Here is a 9999-nt window from a genome sequence, read left to right as displayed (position 1 = left end):
CTCAGTCAATAAGATGTATCCAAGGCAGAACTTTTTATTTTTGTGATGATAAGTCTGTAAACATATTTTGATCTCACTTTTCTTTGGGTCGGAAGTCAGGCCTGGCACTGCATAAATTCCAAGAGAGACAGAGGCGTGACAAGGTCTTCTTTTTACTTTAACCAGAATGCTCATTAGTGCCTGCTAATGAGAAACACTTAGGTCAGAAGCCAAAGAGAGTACACCCTCAGAACGAGAAATGAGAGAGGTCAAAAGACCAAGGTCAAAAATCAGGGATCAAGGTCAAATCATGACAGTGGATAGCTTGGTGTTAAGAATCGGATGGCCACAAGCAGAAGTTGCATCTTCATGGAGAAGAGAAGTGAGCACAAATTGTCACAAATGGAATGAATTAAAACAGTGTGTTCCTTGACATCTATCAGAATATCATTAGAAGGGTTTCCTTTGGAGTTCAGGCAAAAAAATTAATCTGAGGCATACAAATTTTTGATGTCAGATAATAGAAAAGCAGTATGACTTTCAAAGCAGCATGCATATATAACATGAAAATATTTGCCTAATGGTATGGGAAATAGAGGAAGGTTCATGTTACAAATTATATTTCAAATCAAAGGATCCTGTTCAAAGATAGGTACGCTCTGGGCTACCCATGAATTCTTGTAGGCCTTGTACAAATGCCTCAGTTTGTGTTGTTTTGATTTAATTCACTCATTCATTTGTTCATTCATTCTTTATTTTGTTTCTGTTAGATAACATGATCGTGCCATAATCTTTTTGTCAACTGTTTCATTTTCCACCTTCATAGGCTGAGGTATCTGTCCTGCTTTATTTCATTTTTCCCTCATAGCCAAGACAGAGAGACGTTTTTCTCTATTTTTGAGCCATGTGATCGTTGCCATTGAGTGTATCTTCCTGCTGTCATGCTTGCCCTCAGCACTCCAATTCTTCTCCATCAAACATCCAGAAAAAATCTCTATAAAATTTGCAATCAGGGTTGCTAGCTACTCCCCTAACAACTTTTATTCACTTCCCCCTGGTTGCAGAAGAAAATCTAAACTCTTTACCTTGCCCTAGACAGCCCTGCATGATTTTGCTCTCGCACAACTCTCCATCCCCCGTTGCCTGCCTCTCTCCCACTTGCTAAGCACTCTCCAGCTAGCATGAATGAGTCTCTTTCTCCTCCCGGAATATTCCAGCCCTTCCTCAAACTGAGATGTCTGTGTCTGGCTGCTCTTCTTCACTTGTGCCTCCCAAAGTGGACCTGTTCTCATCCTTCATTCACATCTCAGCTCAGATATCATCTAATTAGAGAGGACTTGTTTGACTAGCATATGTTATTCTCTCATCACTGCATTTATTGTCTTTATAACATCATCTATCATGATCTATTATTTTTGTTTATTGATTTAATTACTTTATTATGATATCTTTTGATCCCATAAACATGTAAATGTCACAAGATTAAAGACTTCTTCTGTCTTGATTGTGACTACCCCTAGGAATAAAAAAAAAAAAATGCTTGGCTGTTGGTAGGTGCTCAATATTATTTTTTAACAAATGGGTGAATAAATCACAGTCTCAGTCTCATTATCTCATCACTGTCCTCAGTAGGGCTAAACCAAGTCAGGCAAAGCCCAGCCAAGCCCCGCAGGCAGAGATGGAACCTCTCAGCACAGCATGGGCCTCGTATGACGACGATGTGTGCTCTGAGACTAGCCCGCCAGCTCTTGAAGAGGATGCCTTCCCTGACTGTTACACGGAATGCGTGAGAGGTGAGTTTTCTGAACCCATCCTGGAAGAGGACTCACTTTTTAAGTCCTTTGAATACCTAAAGGAAGGATCAGAACAAGAGCTTTTTCAACAGGTTTTTGAAGCAAGCTCCTTTCTGCAGTGTTCCTCAGAGTGCATGAAACAAGGGGCAAAACAAGAGCTTCCCCAAGAGAGTGCTGGAGAGGATTCACTTGGGTATTGAGTACATGACAGGCAAGAAGCTTCCAGCTGAAGGAATACTTGGCGTTCACTTATCAGATCCTAAACAGCTCGCAGAATTTGCTGGAAAGAAGCCTCCCTAAAATAAAGAATATGATTCTCCACAGACCATCGCTTGTCCTCAGAGTGGATGTCCGCGAATGCCGAGGAACTGAGGTGCTCTGAAAAAGCACCTCCTCGTTCATGCACCCCGAGACCATGTGTGTGCGAAATGCGGAAGACGTTTGCTAAGAGCTCCAAGCTAAAGGAACATTTTCTGGTTCTTACTGGAAAGAAGCCATTTCAGTGCACTTTTGAAGGGTGCAGAAAGCGCTTTTCCCCGGACTTCAATTTGCGTGCACACATACACACCCACACTGGGGAGAAGCATTTTGTGTGAAGGTGCAAAAGAACCAGCGAAGAAGATGGAAAGGAATCCTCCAACAGGCCGAGCATATTACCAGAAGAGTGATCAGCAACAAATACACCTCATTGATAATTGTTTTTAAATCATTATTATAACCCCAAAAGGCATATTTTTTTAGTGTTAATAAGGTGTCCTATACTTTGGGATACCATTTTAAAAACATTGTGTATTCTATAGTGTACTTCCAACAGGAAGGTCAGTGATAAGTTTATTTCAAAAACATCATCTTTAATATATTAAGGATTGGATTATTGGATATGAGACTTATTTTCACATACTATAAATATGAAAATAACTTTGATTTTTCATTTTGTAGTTTCCAACTGCTTAGCTTTTGCTTTTTAAAAATACACTTCGTGGTACCTCTGGTAATCCTAGAAATTTCCCATCCCAAAGAATGAAAATTTTGTAGTAGTCAATAAATGAGTAGTTTTAAACATTTGAAAAGTGAAACATACTTTTTATGATTTTTATTTTCTTATTGTATCAAACTGTATTGAAATCGTACAGTTAGATGTGTGTGATTATTTGATAATGTTAATCCATTTGAATCAATATCAGATATTTCTAAATAAAAGGACATAATCCCCCCCAAAAATAAATGAATGAATAAATGGATATTTGTACCTCATAGTAACAGGTGAGATTTGTTTAGGCCCAGAAAATTTCTACCTGTTGCTAGAAACTGTTGGAATTATCATCCAACTACTTTTCCTTATAGTATTCACTACTATTTCCAGATTTCTTTTATATCTTATATCAGGGAGAATAGCCATGAAAACTTTTCCTTTCCAGATAGAAAACACAGTATAAACAGCCATGTTTTTTTTCTCATGCCAACTTGTGTTTGCTCTTCCGCAGTATATTTTAGGCATAAAAAATACTTTTGTATCAATTGAGTGATTTGCTGCACTCATCAGCTAATTTTGCTCTGCCTTTTTTTTTTTTTTTTTTCCTGAAGCAGGCGCCAAAAGCCCCTTCCCACTTTTTCTTTTGAATGTGAATATGTGAATATGAACAAGCTACTTATACTTTCAGAGCTAGCTACTTACATTTATAACCTTTAGGTTGCCTTTGATCCTAAATCAGCTTTTAATTACCATTGTAGCTACACTGGGTGAAAAAAAAATTATTCTATTATTTCCAGAACACAGCAAGAATATGACCAATACTATCTCATGAGTACAGTTATTTTAAGGCTTTTATTACTAATTATAGTTGGTTTATTATAATTCATTGTTCACTGGCCTTCTAAGCTATTTACTTAAGGTTCTATTCAGTATTACAGCTGCTTGTGCAGCTGCTATCCCTCTGAGAGTCTACGACTCCATGAGAGTAACAGGGCTCCTATTTGGAAGAGGGTGTAATTGGGCTCAAGGGAGACACTTAACTTGGTGTCCCCTGGAATGTGCTACAAGAGGGGGCATTATCCCCAACTCCAAGGAGAGGTTAAGAATGTAAAGAGAATGGTAATGAACCCTTTAACCGTTATAAACAGACATGGAAATAATGAATTTGTTCATTTATCTATCTATCATTCATTTGGCTAGCTATCTCTATCCAGTTTTCCCTGTGTATTAGATTCCCATTTACAAATGAATTTTCCTCATTGCTCAATTCCTAGTCAGGCCTCATTTCCTCTTTTCCAAATGAGAAATATAGGTCTTTTAGGGTTCTTGTGATTTATTTATTTCACAAGCATTAATAAGCACCTACTAAGTGCCTGGGACAAATTCTGCAACTCATGTAAACATTTTTTAGCAAGCAGACGCAAACATAGAGCATTAAACCTCTTTCTGTAAGCTCTGGGAATTCCTTACTCTCTGGCTATTAGGTATTTTGACAGCTGGTTGCATGAAAGTTTACAACATTCTGATGGCTTGATCAGCTAATTTTCTAGTTAAATCAGATAACAAAATCTTCCAGTAAGTTTGAGATGGGGTGAGGGGCAAGAGAGATTATAGCATGCCATGGACTAAAAATATTTCTCTAAATATGTTAGATTGCAAGGGCAGTCAGATTCACTGTGTTTCATACTGTTTATGCAAGGACAGACTTTTTAATCATTCCCATATTTTAAAGTCTGCTCTGCAGAAATGAAAAATTATTGTCATACACCTTATCCTAGTTAATAAGTCCTCTCATGAAGATTTAGACAGGGATATTTAAAATGTTTGTCTGAGCCATCTGTAGATCCCTGACTGAAATCTTCAAATGCTAGCTATCCTCCACTGGACTACGCATTTCTGATTAGACTAGACCAAATGTAAACTAACTTTTCTGAGAGAGAGAATTCAGTTCACAAGCCATTATATCCCACTGTCTATACTGATGTATTTTAAAATGAATTATAGGCAACATTAGAGGGAGGCTGGCATTTCGCTCCCTGCCTAGATACTTGATGAGTTACAGAATCAGCAGTCTCACTGCAGGGCTTCAATGGGAGCTGAGCCAAGCAAGTGATGGCGATCTCGGGACACAGCGTGCCACGTGTGGAAACCACATACTACCGGCCAAGGCCACCAGCGGCAGGCAGACCACACCAAGCCAGAATGTCTCTCTTCATCAGAATCAGCTGACGTGTTCCATTACATAAACTCTGATAGCCCTTTCGTCCCTCCTTCTAGACTTTAACTCTAGAAAGCTAAATTAAACAGGATAGGAGGAGAACTACAATAAAAACAAACAACCAAAAACAAATACAACCTGACTTCTTTATCCCACCTGCCCCCAATTTAGGACCCTAAGTTTGAGGTTTACTTAAGGACGGGCAGAAGGAGATCGGTGTTTAATTGGATGATTCAGAAGAGTTAAACTGGTCTGAAATGAATTTGCTTGCTTGTAAGGTTTTTATTTGTTTTATTGTGATAAAATATAAATAACATGAAATTTACCATTTAAGCATTTTTAAGTATACAGTTCAATGACAATAAATACACTCTCTCACATAGTTATGCAACCATCACCACCATCTGTCTCCAGAACTTTTTCATCTTCCCAAACTGAAACTTCTTATCCATTAAACACTAACTTCCCATTATCCCAGTCTCTATCAACTACTCTTCTAATTTCTGTCTCTATGAATTTGACTACTGTAATTCCACTTCATATAGGTGGAATCATATAGTATTTTTTTTTTGTGGCTGCCTTATTTCACTTAGCATAAAGTCTTCAAGGTTCATCCATGTTGTAGCATGTGCTAGAATTTCCTTCCTTGTTAAAATCTAATAATATTTCATTGCACGTATATTTCTCATTTTGTTTATCTACTTGATGAATACTTGGATTGCTTATATGTTTTGGTTATTGTGAACAATGCTGCTATAAACACGAGTGTACCAAGATCTGAGTTCTTGCTTTTAATACTTTTGGGTATACATGCAAAGGCAGAATTGCTGGATTACATAGTAATTCTGTGATTATTTTTTTGAAAAACCACTATTTTATTTTCCACAGTGGCTGCACCATTTTACATTTCTACCAGCAATGTACAAGGATTCCAATTTCTCCACATCCTCATTAACATCTGTTCAGTTTTATTTTGGTTTGTTTTGGTAATAGCTGTCCTAGTGTAAAGTGGTATCTCATTGTGGTTTTGATTTGTATTTCCCTAATGATTATAGGTTTCATGTGTTTATTGGCCATTTGTGTATCTTTTTTGGAGAAATGTCTATATGAGGATTCTTTTGCCCATTTTTGAAATTGGATTTTGCTGCTGTTTTGGTTGAGTTGTAAAAGTTCTTTATATATTCTAGATCTTAATCGCTTATCAGATCTATGGTTTGTAAATATTTTCTTTTATCATATGTGTTATCTTTTCACTCTGTTGATAGTGTCCCTTGATAACACAAAAGGCTTTAGTTTTTATGACATCCAATGTATTTATTTTTTCTTTCATTGCCTGTGTTTTAGCATCATATCCAAGAAATGATTGTCAAATCCAATATCGCAAATCTTTCCCCTCATATTTTCTTCTAAGAATTTTATAGTTTTAGCTCTTACATTTAGGTCTTTGATCCATGTTGAGTTAGTTTTTGCATATGGTATGAGGTAAGGGTCTAACTTTATTCATTTGCATGTGGATATCCAGTTTCCCAACACCATTGTCAAAAAGACCTGTCCTTTCTCCATTGAGTGGTCTTGGCATCCTTGTTGAAAATTATTTGTCCGTAGCTGTCAGAGTTTATTTCTGGGCTCTCTATCTTATTCCATTGGCCTGTATGACTGTCTTTATGCCAGTACCACATTATTTTGTTGTTTATTTGTTTTTAACTGTATGACTAAAGAGAACAGTTATGGAATTTGCCCAAGAGGCCCCGTTACATAATGGGATAATGGGAAGAAGACATAGGGCAGTAAGATTAAAGGCAGTGATTTGAAAAAATAAAAGTTATTTTTAAACATAAAAATTAATTTTAATATACTAACTAGTTAGAAATATTTGTATTGTTTAGCATTTTTTTACATTGAAACAGAAAATCAAACATAAACTTCAGTGGCATACAGCATTAAACATTTAGTTGGCATACAACTCTGCTGGTGGACTTGGCATTGGCTATCTTAGTCTTGGCTGGCTCAGCTGTGGTGGCTCTGCTCCATGCATCTCTCATCCTTCTCCTGAGAACAGAAGGTTAGGTATAGCAGGGGCCAAAGAAAAACTTCCTTTCTGCCCTCCAAAGTTTCACTGAAATTCAACTGACAAAAGGAAGGTGAATGGGGGGAAAGGCAGACAAAATTTATTTTAATGTGCATAACATGGGAGAATCACAGGAGAATGATTACCCAATAACCCAATGGGGTACAGAAGTTTATCTGCCCTTACTCATGCGGAAGGAAAGATGGGGAATGTAGACAATTCTTTTGAGGGGCAGTAAATTATTATTAAGGAGAATGAATGGACCTAGGAGACAGAAATTAACTTGTAAATGATTCTCTTTGGAATTTGAATGAGCTTCTGAAGCTGACAATATCTTGTGAAAAAGTCCACCCAGGTGTGGTTGCATTCCTTAGTCCTCTTCTCTGTGGTCAATAATGAGATGTCAAAGAGAGAAAAAAAGACAATTTTATTCTTCTTTGGGGTCTGGTTTCTAGGTAGATAAGGGAACTCCAGAGAACAACCTCATCCTATGCTTTAGGAGAGAGAAAAAGGGTTGAGAGATAGAAGGGAGGGTCATAGAGACCTTAAGGATGCTTCTTTTGTTTAGCCATATTTCAGGGTGAAATATTCTGATTTTCTTTAGTGTGATCTTCTTATGTAATGTCAAACCATAAAAGGCCAAATAAGAAAAAAAAAAAAAAACCCTCTTAAGGCTTTAGGCTTAGAACTGCCACACTGCCATTTTTGCTTTATTCTTCTGGTCGAAGAAAATCAGGGCTGGACCCATTGCTAAGGGTGAAAAAATATATTCTGTCTCTTTAACTGGAAAAGTAAAAAGTCATCTGTCAAAAAGGGAGTGAATGTAAGTCACCTAGATCAAAGTCCTTGGCAGTTTAAAGTGAAAAAATCATTTTTTTTGTTACTCTTTCCTGATATATTTCATTTATCACTTTCCTTTATGAGATAATTGAGACTAAAGTCTAAAGTAGGTAGGGGAAGTGGTAGGGTTTAAAAAAAAAGTAATTCTTTTTCTTTTGGTATATGTTTGGATTCATTTTCATTAAATGTACAAATGCTGCTACTTCACTGCACACATTGCTTGGTTTCCATACTAATTGTGAACTGCTTGAGGCCAGATACCGTGCTTATCATCATAAAAAGTACAGTTGCCATCTTCCGCCTCTGCCACCCTTGAGACAGCAAGACCAACCCCTCATCTTCCTCCTCCCCCTCAGCCTACTCAATGTGAAGATGAGGAGGATGAAGACCTTTATGATGATCCACTTCCACTTATGAATAGTAAATATATATTTTCTCTTCCTTATGATTTCCTTCATAACATTTTCTTTTCTCTAGCATACTTTGTTGTAAAAATACAGTACACAATAAATATAACATCCAAAATACATGTTAATCAACTGTTTATGTTATCAGTATGTCTTTGGTGAACAGTATGCGATTAGTAGTTAAGTTTTGGGGGAGTCAAAAGTTATACACAAATTTTCAGCTACACAAGGGTTGGCACTCCTGAGCCCTGTATTGTTCAGAGGTCAACTGTACTACCATCAATAAACAATATTTATAAAGCACTTACCATGTGCCAGACCATGTGCTAAATGCAGCACAGCTTTTTAAATTTAGTCCTTCAACCAACAATCTAAAGTAAATCATAGAATCCTCATTTCACAGGTGAGAAACTAAGACACAGAGAAATTTGATTAGTGAACAAATTCACACAGCGTCCTTAAGTGGGAGCTAACCCTGGGTAGCAGATCCATAAGTGTACAGTGAGGGAAGGGCTGCCATGATTCAGGGGCGTGAGACGTTATTGCTACTAACTGTCTCAAAATAAATTTTCCAAAGGTTAAAAAAAAATTGCATTTCTTAGAAGTACTACAGAGCAAAAAAGCAATCATAAACAAAGTGAAATAAAGAATTAATTCTATTGGATCCTCAACATTGAAAAAATCCACAAATTATCTATTAGTATGAAAGTAAAATAAAGGCAAACATAGACTCTCTTTCGAAGAGAGAGCCTACTATAGTGCATACTACTGAGATATCCACCTCTCAGGTTCTCTTTTAGTTATATTTTGAGTTTTCTTTGGTGGGGGGAGTTTGTTTTGTTTTTGGTTGTCACCTAAGCTTTGGGTGCTTAGTAAATGTTGATTGAATGAATAAATGTGATATACAATTTAAATGATTAAGACAGCGTCTTATATTAAGGTATATGAAACATGTCTTATGAGCTAAAGTCCTCACATTTTTCTTTCATTAAAACAAAATGGCAATAGCTTCACATTGAGTTATAACCAAATCTTTGAATCCAGATACACCCTGTTTTGCCTGGGTTCATGACTTAAAGATTTTCTTTTTTTTTTTTTGTTTTGTAAAAAAAGGGTTCTGTGACTGTGTTTACAAAGCCTACATTTATTTGGATTCAGAATAAGATATAAGAATTTTAACATTTATTATGAACATAATATGATGAAATAGAATACAATGGTCTGAATGATTAATTTCATATGGTCAGAATACTATGCAAATTTAAATGATATTAATGCTTTCATTTTTTTCATAGTCAATATTTGCATTTCCTAATAGAGAAAATCTGCTAAAAAATCAAATGAATCATGAACCTGAGGCCACGAGCAAGGGAGGATTATTTTAAAAGAGAATTTGAGGCTTAGTTACACATCTCCTGATCGAGGTCAAAATTCTGCACATTGGGATGTTTGAGGCCTAATTCAGCTGTCCAGGCTTCCTAACATGTTTGAATGTTAGCAACATTATACTCAGAACCAATAAGCATCTAGAGCTGTTCTTTATTTAGCATTGCCTTTGGTTTGCAGAGGAGAAACAGGAGCCTCAGTTAAGCTTTTAACAAGGCTATTTTTATGATGTGAATTATTTACACAATGATTCTTTCTGAATTGGTATTCTTCCACCTCTAGAAAAATAGTCCCCCTTTTAAAAAATCCATCAGATAGAAATAGAAATTCTTCTA

At 36.5% G+C, this 9999-nt stretch overlaps 1 pseudogene; it reads left to right on the top strand.

The window, feature by feature from the left end:
• Positions 1–238: 238 nt before the first annotated feature.
• LOC123638745 lies at positions 239–2368 on the top strand (annotated as a pseudogene).
• Positions 2369–9999: the final 7631 nt, after the last annotated feature.

This window comes from Lemur catta, chromosome 5 (genome assembly GCF_020740605.2).
Source record: "Lemur catta isolate mLemCat1 chromosome 5, mLemCat1.pri, whole genome shotgun sequence".
NCBI classification, from domain to species: Eukaryota; Metazoa; Chordata; class Mammalia; order Primates; family Lemuridae; genus Lemur; species Lemur catta.
Note: the sequence above shows the minus strand (reverse complement) of the source record. Positions and strands in the feature narration are given on the sequence as shown.